Source organism: Triticum aestivum, chromosome 1D (genome assembly GCF_018294505.1).
Source record: "Triticum aestivum cultivar Chinese Spring chromosome 1D, IWGSC CS RefSeq v2.1, whole genome shotgun sequence".
Classification (NCBI taxonomy): Eukaryota; Viridiplantae; Streptophyta; class Magnoliopsida; order Poales; family Poaceae; genus Triticum; species Triticum aestivum.
This window is the reverse complement of record NC_057796.1, coordinates 352,019,091-352,031,995: the sequence shown is the minus strand read 5'-3', so window position 1 is coordinate 352,031,995 and position 12,905 is coordinate 352,019,091. Positions and strand designations below refer to the sequence as shown.

The 12,905-nt window shown below is 46.1% G+C and overlaps 1 pseudogene; it reads left to right on the top strand.

The window, feature by feature from the left end:
* Window positions 1-4,346: 4,346 nt before the first annotated feature.
* Window positions 4,347-6,772, top strand: LOC123159262 (protein FAR1-RELATED SEQUENCE 5-like; annotated as a pseudogene).
* Window positions 6,773-12,905: the final 6,133 nt, after the last annotated feature.

Below are 12,905 nucleotides of genomic sequence, written 5' to 3'. Positions count from 1 at the left end.
ACCCCAACCCCGCCCTCCCAAGACGACGAGCCAAAACAGGTGGATCCCCGATCTCCTTCTGTTTCTCGACCTTCTTTTGTCCAGAAATCTGAATTTGCAAAATTTGCCCACGAAGATGGCGACTGGATACACGCTATTAGGGCAAACACCACACGAATTTGTGTGTCTTTGCATTTGCCCACCAACATACGCCAGATCTGCCATATACTATGCTAAACTTGTGCCAAGCTTCTGGGTTGCTTGATGCGAGTAGTTGGTAGCGTAGTAATCACTATAAAATAGGGAGAGAAAGGAGGAGTTTGGCATGGGGAGGGAGGAAAAATAATTGCCACTTGTATCTGACGTCAGTTGCCATCTATCGTTGTCCGTAGTTGCCACCATGTTATATTATTGCTTGCCATCCTATTTTATTTTCTGTTGCCATCGCTTCAAAATGATAGATGGCATCCAGAATTTAGAAAAGAAAATGGATGTCATGTCCTACTTGCCATGAGGTGTTGGTTGCCTACGCAAGAAATGTTATGAGATTGCCGTGTTATCTTCTACGTGCAAACAGCAAGAACGCTTTTTGTGGATTGTTGATGCATTCTTGTTCATGCAGTAACTAAAAGCACAGTGGCAGAAAAGAAAAGCAAAAGAATGAATCACGAAGATGGCACTGATCCTTTGCTTTCTCAAAGGCCGGAAACGCCACCTTGGGATGCAGCAGAGTACAATCAACTCATTTCTTCAGGGCCATTGCTGCCACTACTAGAGCACTACGCGGGCATCGGTACGATGCATGATAAACAAAGAAGAAACAGTTGCCATGTTTGTGACGATGAAGATGTCATTCTACTTATGTCCTACAATCTATTTTTAGCAGGTTCTTATGACCAAACCACAATCAGGGGCAGCATGGCAAGTTTCGTCACAGGGCGCTAACGCTGACAAATGTACGGGCAACCAACTTCAGCTAGCTAATGTGGCAAATCAAGGTAACGCATACGAAAAAGGAACTTATTGTTGTGGACATGAAATTAAACTTGCAAGGATGGCAAAAGACTCACGAGTTATATCGGAAAAATGTAGGACCTTCATGCAGCACGTGGTATCAGGCAGCAAGCATGTACCTGCCATCTGTTGGAAATATGCCCTAGAGGCAATAATAAATGGTTATTATTATATTTCTTTGTTCATGATAATTGTCTATTATTCATGCTATAATTGTATTGTCCAGAAATCGTAATACATGTGTGAATACATAGACCACAACGTGTCCCTAGTAAGCCTCTAGTTGACTAGCTCGTTGATCAACAGATAGTCATGGTTTCCTGACTATGGACATTGGATGTCATTGATAACGGGATCACATCATTAGGAGAATGATGTGATGGACAAGACCCAATCCTAAGCATAGCATAAAAGATCGTGTAGTTTCGTTTGCTAGAGCTTTTCCAATGTCAAGTATCTTTTCCTTAGATCATGAGATCGTGCAACTCCCGGATACCGTAGGAGTGCTTTGGGTGTGCCAAACGTCACAACGTAACTGGGTGACTATAAAGGTGCACTACGGGTATCTCCGAAAGTGTCTGTTGGGTTGGCACGGATCGAGACTGGGATTTGTCACTCCGTGTGACGGAGAGGTATCTCTGGGCCCACTCGGTAATGCATCATCATAATGAGCTTAATGTGACTAAGGCGTTAGTCACGGGATCATGCATTGCGGTACGAGTAAAGAGACTTGCCGGTAACGAGATTGAACAAGGTATTGGGATACCGACGATCGAATCTCGGGCAAGTAATATACCGATTGACAAAGGGAATTGCATACGGATTGATTGAATCCTCGACACCGTGGTTCATCCGATGAGATCATCGTGGAACATGTGGGAGCCAACATGGGTATCCAGATCCCGTTGTTGGTTATTGACCGGAGAGGCGTCTCGGTCATGTATGCATGTCTCCCGAACCCGTAGGGTCTACACACTTAAGGTCCGGTGACGCTAGGGTTGTAGAGATATATGTATGCGGAAACCCGAAAGTTGTTCGGAGTCCCGGATGAGATCCCGGACATCACGAGAGGTTCCGGAATGGTCCGGAGGTGAAGAATTATATATAGGATGTCCAGTTTCGGCCACCGGGAAAGTTTCGGGGGTTACCAGTATTGTACCGGGACCACCGGAAGGGTCCCGGGGGTCCACCGGGTGGGGCCACCTATCCCGGAGGGCCCCGTGGGCTGAAAGTGGAAGGGAACCAGCCCTTAGTGGGCTGGGGCGCCCCCCTTGGGCCTCCCCCCATGCGCCTAGGGTTGGGAACCCTAGGGGGGAGCTTCCCCCTTGCCTTGGGGGGCAAGGCAACCCCTTCCCCCCTTGTGGCCGCCGCCCCCCCTTGAGATCCCATCTCTTGGGGCCGGCGCCCCCCCAGGGGGCCTATATAAAGGGGGGAGGGAGGGCAGCACACAACAGCCTTGGGCGCCTCCCTCCTCCCCTGCAACACCTCTCTCTCTCTCTCTCGCAGAAGCTTAACAAAGCCCTGCCGAGACCCGCTACATCCACCACCACGCCGTCGTGCTGTTGGATCTCCATCAACCTCTCCTTCCCCCTTGCTGGATCAAGAAGGAGGAGACGTCGCTGCACCGTACGTGTGTTTAACGCGGAGGTGTCGTCCGTTCGGCACTCGGTCATCGGTGATTTGGATCACGGCGAGTACGACTCCGTCATCCACGTTCATTGGAACGCTTCCGCTCGCGATCTACAAGGGTATGTAGATGCACTCCCTTCCCCTCGTTGCTAGTATACTCCATAGATGCATCTTGGTGAACGTAGGAAAATTTTAAAATTATGCTACGATTCCCAACAACGTCGTACACAGGTGAGTGCATGAAAGTGAAGTTGTGGAAAGTGAGTTGGGAGAAAGGAACATATATGACAGCTGCAGTTGCCATGCCTGGACAGCTTCGGTTGCCATGGCTGGACAGCTTCGGTTGCCATGGCTAGACAACTGCAGTTGCCATGTATAATCAAATGTGACTGCAATGTCTAAACAACCATGGATGACAAGTGTGAACAAATCTGTGTGGCATGGTTGGACCACTACATGTGCCATGTTGAACAAACTACAGTTGCCATGCAATGACCAACTGCTACCATGATCGCAGGTTGTCATGGTGGAACCACATCGGCAAACATCGTGGCAAGCTTCACAGTTGCAGGAAAGCGCTATTGCAGATAGAGCACATCAAATTGGAATGACAGACCACACAAGATCGGCACATGCGGCACAACAAGGTAAAAAAAAGTGAAAACAGAAAACAGTACTGCATTTGCTTTTGTGGGGAATAGCATGTGAAGAAAAGTAGATTTGTAACTGTGGTGGTGGAAAAAACAAACAAAAAATGCTACCAAGTGGTCATGTGCAAAAGAGTCGTATATTGTCTTCGGGATTTGCCAATTGCTATAAGAGTGTGTGCAACATTCATGATTGTTCACGTTTGCGTATTAAGCTCAAGCCTAGAATACAAAATTTTGATACTAGAGTATACTGGTTGCCATGTGTTGGCAACAGTAGTTGCCATGTATGTTGGACTGTATCTGCCATTGCTATGTGCTGCAAGTTCTGATGCTGAAAGAAGCTGGTTGCCATGTGTGGGCAATAGTAGTTGCCATGTGTGTTGGACTATTTCTGCCATTGCTATATGCTACAAGTTCTCAAGCTAAAAGACGCTGGTTGCCATGTGTTGGCAACGGTAGTTGCCATGTGGTTGGACTGTAGCTGCCATTACTGGAGAATTACAGTTGCCATGCATGGCCATATGCAGATTCACGGCTTGCTGTGTGAAATGATGTCATGCAAAATCACATGGAGTTGTTGTACTCCATTACGATACACATGACATTCAAGCAAAATCTTACGCTCGTACCTGATTTTTTAATGCAGGACCTTCAACTACAATTAACAGCGGCGCGGGGACATCTACTGCGGGGAGCTATGAGCGCACGGAAGACGCGTTCCACCAGCCAGCCAACACTCATGCCACAAACAATGCCGAGTCAGTGTCGGAAATGGCAATCGTGCCAGCAATACCGACAAGCACACATGTACACACCAGCACAAGCAACACTCAAGCAGGTGAAACAGCCGCCGATACTGAAGTGAATGATGAAACCGATGACGAAGCACAAGGGGATGAAGATGGTGGGCAATCAGAAATCATGATACCTCAGCCACCGTATCTTGGGCAGAGATTTGATTCGTTTGCAGATGCAAAGGAATTCTACCAGACATATGCAAAGTTCCATGGGTTTGCGGTCAACACCGAATACCATAGGAAAATTAAAAAAACTAACGAGTACAGCAGAGGTGAGATGAGGTGCTACAAGGCACGAAGAAACAAGAAGGGCAAAGGTGATGCGCCTGTCGTTCCGGGACGAAAGAGAGGTATCATTGTCAAGACAGAATGCCTTGTCCAGTGTAAGCTGAACGTAGATGGAGCACAGTGGGTGGTCACTGAATATTTGACGAGCACAACCACAAGCTAATAAAGAAGTTTGACCCGGTAAAATTTCTGACCGCCCACAGAGGATTCACCCCCTCGAGAAGAAATTCATAAAGCTGCTACATGATTGTAACGTCGGTCCATCAAGAATGGTGCAGATACTCTCCCTCATCCACAGCAAAAACGGGTCTCTGAGTAGCATGCCCTACCTACCAGCAGACGTCACAAACCTAAAGGCAAAGTACCATAGAGAAAGCAAGTTGGCTGACATAGAAGCCACGATAGCCTACTTCGATGAGAAAGCTAAAGAAGATCAAGATTTCTTCTACAGGATAAGATTGGACGATGAGGACCGTGTCAGGAACATGTATTGGGTGGATGGTGCTGCAAGAAGAGCCTACAAACATTTCCGAGACTGCATTTCTTTCGACACGACATATCTCACTAATAGGTACAAGATGCCATGCACTCCATTCATAGGAATAAATAACCACAATCAGTCATTGCAGTTCGGATGCGGGCTCATTCGGAACGAAGACACGGATGGGTACGTTTGGCTGTTCAAGACCTTGGAGTGCATGGGTGGACTTGCTCCAATGAACATAATAACAGACCAGGATTTTAGCATGTGTGCAGGCATAGAGGAGATCTTTCCGTTGGCAGTGCACAGGCACTGCAGGTGGCACATTATAAAGAAGGCTGAGGAGACACTAGGACCGTCCTTTGCTGACCTTCCAGACCTGCACAAGGCATTCGAGCTGTGCGTGGACCACAGCTTGACGGTGGAGGAGTTTGAAAGGAGCTGGATGGCTATGATTGAAACATATCAAGTCCAAGACCACGAGACGCTTGCTAGCTTGTGGGAGAAGTGAATGTACTGGGTGCCGACCTACTTCATGCAGTGCTTCTTCCTATTTCTGCAGACTACACAGCGCAGTGAGGGGTTCAATGCTGTTTTGAAGCGGTACGTGAGCCCTGGCAACTCATTGCTACAGTTTGCCAAGCAGTACACCGCTTTGCAACAAAAAATACTGGGATCCGAGCTACAGCAAGAAGCAAACACCGCGCTCAAGCAGCCAAAATTGCTAACGTATTTACCCATGGAGAGGCAGATGAGCAAGATATACACCAACACGATTTTTAACAAGTAAGTCAGTTGTGTTACAATCTTATTTGCACAAATCATGAAGGTACCAGGTGCCATGTAGAATGCAATGCAGTTGAAATGCTTATTTGAAAATGATGATTGTGTTGAAAAGTAGCCATTAGTTACAGAGTAAACATGATATGTAGTTGTCGTGCTTAATGAACTACAGTTTGCCATGCTTAATGAACTGCAGTTTGCCACGTTCACTCAACTGCAGTTACCATGTTTGCATAACTGCAGTTGCCATGTTTGATGAACTGCAGTTGCCATGTTTAATGAACTGTAGTTGCCATATTTAATTAAATGTAAATTCCAATGGCCATGATGGTATGGAATGCAAATGCCAAATTGAAGTTGTTATGTAGTTGCCATGTTTAAATGAAATGCAGTTGCCATGTTTACTCAACTGCAGTTGCCATGTTTAATGAACTGTAGTTGCCATATTTGAACGAATTGTAATTCCATTGGCCACAACAAACAAAAGGTGCTACAAAAAACTTCACACAAGAGTTTAACAAAAACCACACAAAACTTGCAGATTCCGGGAAGAAATAAAGCGTGCCAGCATGTACACGGCTTTCCAGGTGGACGAACATACGTTCAAGGTGTGTTCTATCATGGGCATGTCGGATCCAGAACCTGAAGACCCCCACAAGGGAAGGAACTAGTTTGTGAAGGCATCGATAAGCGAAGGCGAATACTACTGCCAATGCTGCAAATTCGAACGGGACGGGATTGTGTGCTGTCACATTCTAAAAGTAATGGACTTGAACGCGGTGACACGAATGCCCCGCCATTTCATAAGGCGGCGATGGACTTGGGACGCTGACGACGCATTGGCGCCACAAACATCAAACGCACTTTTGGCCGTGCATGACGAGAGACCAGAGTCAACCATGGAAGCCGTGAGGCATGTTGTGTTGACAAAGAACTATGCTGAACTAATTGATGAAGCGTGCAATAGTGATGAGACAGCAAGGGTCGCAGAAAAACACAGGAAGGCCCTCAAAAGAGAGCTTGATGAGATCAAGAAGAGGAAAGCTGAGGAAGCCTTACACAGGTTCCCCCGCACATCAAGTGTGTCTTCGTCCACAGGGCCATCATCTGAAAACTCGGAGGTAGGATCTGGAACAGCAAGCACACAAACACAGGTTAGGAACCCGCCCCGTTCCATCACAAAAGGGCGTCCAAAAGAGATAAGATACAAATCGGGATTGGAGATTCAAGCAAAACACAAGAAAACCAAAGAAAGGGACGGGCAATCCGTAAACAACATTGGAGCACTTTGACTTGGTCCATGGTGACATTTTTTTGTAATCTAGATGTTCTAAATTTTGTAAAAACTGGAGAATGACTCTTCAGGTGCATCAGAATCTGAAGTAAAAATGCCATGAAGGAATAGCTGCAGTTGCCACGTGTATGGCACTAAATTTGCCATGTTACTTGAACTGAATCTGCCATGCAATTTCTACTGAAACTGCCATACCATTTCTACTGAATCTGCCATGCCATTTCTACTGAATTTGCCATGTTATTTTTACTAAATTTGCCATCTTATTTTTTTACTGAATCTGCCATGTTAGTTGTACTGAACATGCCATGTTAGTTGTACTGAATCTTCACCGCGTAGATTTCCATGTTCAGTCAGCGCATTTTAGTCACACATATTGTATTCTGGTGCAAACTATGGGAAACAAGCTGAAACGGTCTCGTGCAGCAACCGCACACGTTACTGCTCCGTGATCAAACTACCATGCTAGCCGGTACAGTTAGCAGTGCAAAAAACCCCAAAAAGCCAAACAACAAAGAACAATAACTTTCAGTAACCATGACTGATCAACTACATTTGCCATGTTTTCAGACATCAAGGACGCATTCAAAACACCATGCTGGTACTACCAACCCACAAGCACATAATAATACTGAAAACACATAAACGTATCTGCTGTCAAACCTAAGTAGGTTCACATCCACACATATATTACAAACTATTGAAATGTCACTCACACGCCACCACTGTATACTAGGCTACGGGGAGATGCAGTCATAGCATATTACAAGGGCATAGTTTTGAAAAAACAAGGTAATACCTTACATTCCTCGAGAACAGAATGTAAGGTAGGCGTTCGGTCAGGAGCACCACGTGATCACTTGTACTTCTTGGCGGATTTCTTCACAACTTCCTCTATGAACTCACGTGCGTTGGACCGCGTGTTGAAATCTTCATTCATCAACCAGTTCCATGTGTAAATTTTGCGGAGCTCGACGACCATTGCAGCTGTGACGACAGGAACCCGTCGACCTTCCCACTTTGCAAGGTATTCCAACGTGTGGAAGCCGCAGTCGTGCCTAAACAAGAAAAGAGTCGGGTTAACTTACAAGAACATATAGAAAAAATCATAAACTTCAATTCAGAGGTGACAAAAAGAGAGGGTGAGCATTGGTTTGGAGGACACATGAAGAAAAGATTGGAAAATACCGGTTTCCTTGCTTCGTAGTCGCCACGTACTCAATTGGAAAATGTCTGATCTGGACCTTTGAGTTTTCATAGTGACGGTTCCATGTCTCTTTGAGGTTGTTGATGAAGTATTCGGCATGCGTAGTAAGGTCTGCATCAGCTTCTGAACGCATTGAATCAAGCACCTCAAAACGTTGGTTCTTCAGGTCAAGGCAGATCGCGTAGTGGTGACCACACTTGTCATGTGGATCGTGTGGTGCAAGCTCCTGGAACATGGGGAACAAGACCTGCAAACAAAAATGAAGGAAAGAAAAGAAGCAGAGCTCACATTAAGAACAGAAATGATGTAGTTGGGAAAATGACATGTAAAGATATCACCGGTTACACTAACAGGCACATGAGTGACTACGAAAGCATCAAGGGTCCAAGAAAAAGTGGACCAACGTATAATGTTTAGTTGTAGTGGGTAATTAAAAGAAGTTGACGTCCATGTATGAACAAAGTTGCCATGTATTTTAGTTTGAAGTTGCCACATAGGTTGTGTTAGGAAAGCAAATCAGAAGTCATTTTACATGGCAGCTGTTGCCACATGAAACAGCTGTTACAAAACAGGGTGTAGCCCACATCTGAAGCATAGCTACTGGCAACAAAATAACATGGGAGGAAAAAAATGTGCAAAAAAGGAAGGAGTACTCACACATTTCTTCATTGTGAGCTTGAAATCACCATGCTCAGCAAAATGCTTCCTCGGGATTTTGTGGTGGAAGTCACCATCCCATATTTTGCACGTCACAATGTACTGCATGATTGTTTTGTCGGGAGACATATCCATATGCCTGTTGATGAAGTCAATCCCACATGCAACTACATTCTTCGACATTTTACCGAGTGGCCTCACAGACTCGGCAAGATCACCCAGGTCAACGTACGTCGCATCACATTGTATGATCTTGGTTCTGTCCAAACATGAGCTGTATGAAAATGATATAACATGAAAGAATCATGTCTACTAAGTGAAAAAAAGAAATAAAACGTAAATGGAGCATATCTAGAAATATCAAAAGGATGAATAGTAAAAAGAGCAAAGCAAATGAGAGGTTTATGTGGGTGTGGTCATTACGCTTTCAGCTCCTATTGGAAATATGCCCTAGAGGCAATAATAAATTGGTTATTATTATATTTCCTTGTTCATGATAATCGTTTATTATCCATGCTAGAATTGTATTGATAGGAAACTCAGATACATGTGTGGATACATAGACAACACCATGTCCCTAGTAAGCCTCTAGTTGACTAGCTCGTTGATCAATAGATGGTTACGGTTTCCTGACCATGGACATTGGATGTCGTTGATAATAGGATCACATCATTAGGAGAATGATGTGATGGACAAGACCCAATCCTAAGCCTAGCACAAGATCGTGTAGTTCATTTGCTAAGAGCTTTTCTAATGTCAAGTATCATTTCCTTAGACCATGAGATTGTGCAACTCTCGGATACCGTAGGAATGCTTTGGGTGTACCAAACGTCACAACGTAACTGGGTGGCTATAAAGGTGCACTACACGTATCTCCGAAAGTGTCTATTGGGTTGGCACGAATCGAGACTGGGATTTGTCACTCCGTGTAAACGGAGAGGTATCTCTGGGCCCACTCGGTAGGACATCATCATAATGTGCACAATGTGACCAAGGAGTTGATCACGGGATGATGTGTTACGAAACGAGTAAAGAGACTTGCCGGTAACGAGATTGAACAAGGTATCGGGATACCGACGATCGAATCTCGGGCAAGTAACATACCGGTTGACAAAGGGAATTGAATACGGGATTGATTGAATCCCCGACATCGTGGTTCATCCGATGAGATCATCGTGGAACATGTGGGAGCCAACATGGGTATCCAGATCCCGCTGTTGGTTATTGGCCGGAGAACGTCTCGGTCATGTCTGCATGGTTCCCGAACCCGTAGGGTCTACACACTTAAGGTTCGATGACGCTAGGGTTATAGGGAATAGATATACGTGGTTACCGAATGTTGTTCGGAGTCCCGGATGAGATCCCGGACGTCACGAGGAGTTCTGGAATGATACGAAGGTAAAGATTTATATATGGGAAGTCCTGTTTTGGTCACCGGAAAAGTTTCGGGTGCTATCGGTAACGTACCGGGACCACCGGGAGGGTCCCGGGGGTCCACCAGGTGGGTCCACCGGCCCCAGAGGGCTGCGTGGGCCAAGTGTGGGAAGGGACCAGCCCCTAGGTGGGCTGGTGCACCTCCCACAAGGGGCCCAGGGCGCAGGAAGGGGGGGAAGGGGGAAACCCTAGGCTCAGATGGGCCTAAGGCCCACCTAGTGGTGCGCCCCCCTCTCTCCCCCCTTGGCCGCCCCTCCAAGTCCCATCTAGGGCTGGCCGCACCCCTTGGGGGGGGAACCCTAGATGGGGGCGCAGCCCCTCCCCCTCCCCTATATATAGTGGGGGTTTTGGGGCTGCCATAGACATGAGAACATCTCTCTCTTGGCGCAGCCCTACCCCTCTCCCTCCTCCACTCCCGCGGTGCTTGGCGAAGCCCTGCAGGATTGCCACGCTCCTCCATCACCACCACGCCGTCGTGCTGCTGCTGGACGGAGTCTTCCCCAACCTCTCCCTCTCTCCTTGCTGGATCAAGGCGTGGGAGACGTCACCGGGCTGCATGTGTGTTGAACACGGAGGCGCCATGGTTCGGCGCTTAGATCGGAATCAACCGTGATCTGAATCGCTACGAGTACGACTCCTTCATCCGCGTTCTTGCAACGCTTCCGCATCGCGATCTACAAGGGTATGTAGATGCACTCCCCTTCCCCTCGTTGCTAGATTACTCCATAGATTGATCTTGGTGATGCGTAGAAAATTTTGAGTTTCCGCTACGTTCCCCAAGAGTGGCATCATGAGCTAGGTCTATGCGTAGTTTCTATGCACGAGTAGAACACAAAGTAGTTGTGGGCGTCGATTTTGTCAATTTACTTGCTGTTACTAGTCTTATCTTGATTCAGCGGCATCGTGGGATGAAGCGGCCCGGACCGACCTTACACGTACACTTACGTGAGACAGGTTCCACCGACTGACATGCACTAGTTGCATAAGGTGGCTAGCGGGTGTCTGTCTCTCCCACTTTAGTCGGATCGGATTTGATGAAAAGGGTCCTTATGAAGGGTAAATAGAAATTGGCATATCACGTTGTGGCTTTTGCGTAGGTAAGAAACGTTCTTGCTAGAATCCCATAGCAGCCACGTAAAACATGCAACAACAATTAGAGGACGTCTAACTTGTTTTTGCAGGGTATGCTATGTGATGTGATATGGCCAAAAGGATGTGATGAATGATATATGTGATGTATGAGATTGATCATGTTCTTGTAATAGGAATCACGACTTGCATGTCGATGAGTATGACAACCGGCAGGAGCCATAGGAGTTGTCTTAATTTATTGTATGACCTGCGTGTCAATGAAAATGCCATGTAATTACTTTACTTTATTGCTAACCGTTAGCCATAGTAGTAGAAGTAATAGTTGGCGAGACAACTTCATGAAGACACAATGATGGAGATCATGGTGTCATGCCGGTGACGAAAGTGATCATGCCGCGCCTCGAAGATGGAGATCAAAGGCGCAAGATGATATTGGCCATATCACGTCACTTTATGATTTGCATGTGATGTTTATCATGTTTACATCTTATTTGCTTAGAACGGCGGTAGCATAAATAAGATGATCCCTCACTAAAATTTCAAGAGACGTGTTCCCCCTAACTGTGCACCGTTGCGAAGGTTCGTTGTTTCGAAGCACCACGTGATGATTGGGTGTGATAGATTCTAACGTTCGAATACAACGGGTGTTGACGAGCCTAGTATGTACAGACATGGCCTCGGAACACATGCGAAACACTTAGGTTGACTTGACGAGCCTAGCATGTACAGACATGGCCTCGGAACACAAGAGACCGAAAGGTCGAACATGAGTCGTATAGTAGATACGATCAAGATGGAGATGTTCACCGATGATGACTAGTCCGTCTCACGTGATGATCGGACACGGCCTAGTTTGACTCGGATCATGTATCACTTAGATGACTAGAGGGATGTCTATCTGAGTGGGAGTTTATTAAATAATCAGATGAACTTAATTATCATGAACATAGTCAAAAGGTCTTTGCAAATTATGTCATAGCTTACGCTTTAGTTCTACTGTTTAAGATATGTTCCTCGAGAAAATTTAGTTGAAAGTTGATAGTAGCAATTATGCGGACTGGGTCCGTAAAACTGAGGATTGTCCTCATTGCTGCACAGAAGGCTTATGTCCTTAATGCACCGCTCGGTGTGCTGAACCTCAGCGTCGTCTGTAGATGTTGCGGAACATCTGACATACACGTTTTGATGACTACGTGATAGTTCAGTGTGTAATGCTAACGGTTTAGAATTGTGGCACCAAAGACGGTTTTGAAACGTCACAGAACATATGAGATGTTCCGAAGACTGAAATTGGGATTTCAGACTAGTGCCCACGTCAAGAGGTATGAGACCTCTGACAAGTTTCTTAAGCCTGCAAACTAAGGGAGAAAAGCTCAATCGTTGAGCATGTGCTCAGATTGTCTGAGTACTGCAATCGCTTGAATCGAGTGGGAGTTAATCTTCCAGATGAGATAGCGATGGTTCTCCATAGTCACTGCCACCAAGCTATTAGAGCTTCGTGATGAACTATAACATATCAGGGATAAACATGATGATCCTTGAGCAACTCGCGATGTTTGACACCGCGAAAGTAGAAATCAAGAAGGAGCATCAATTGTTG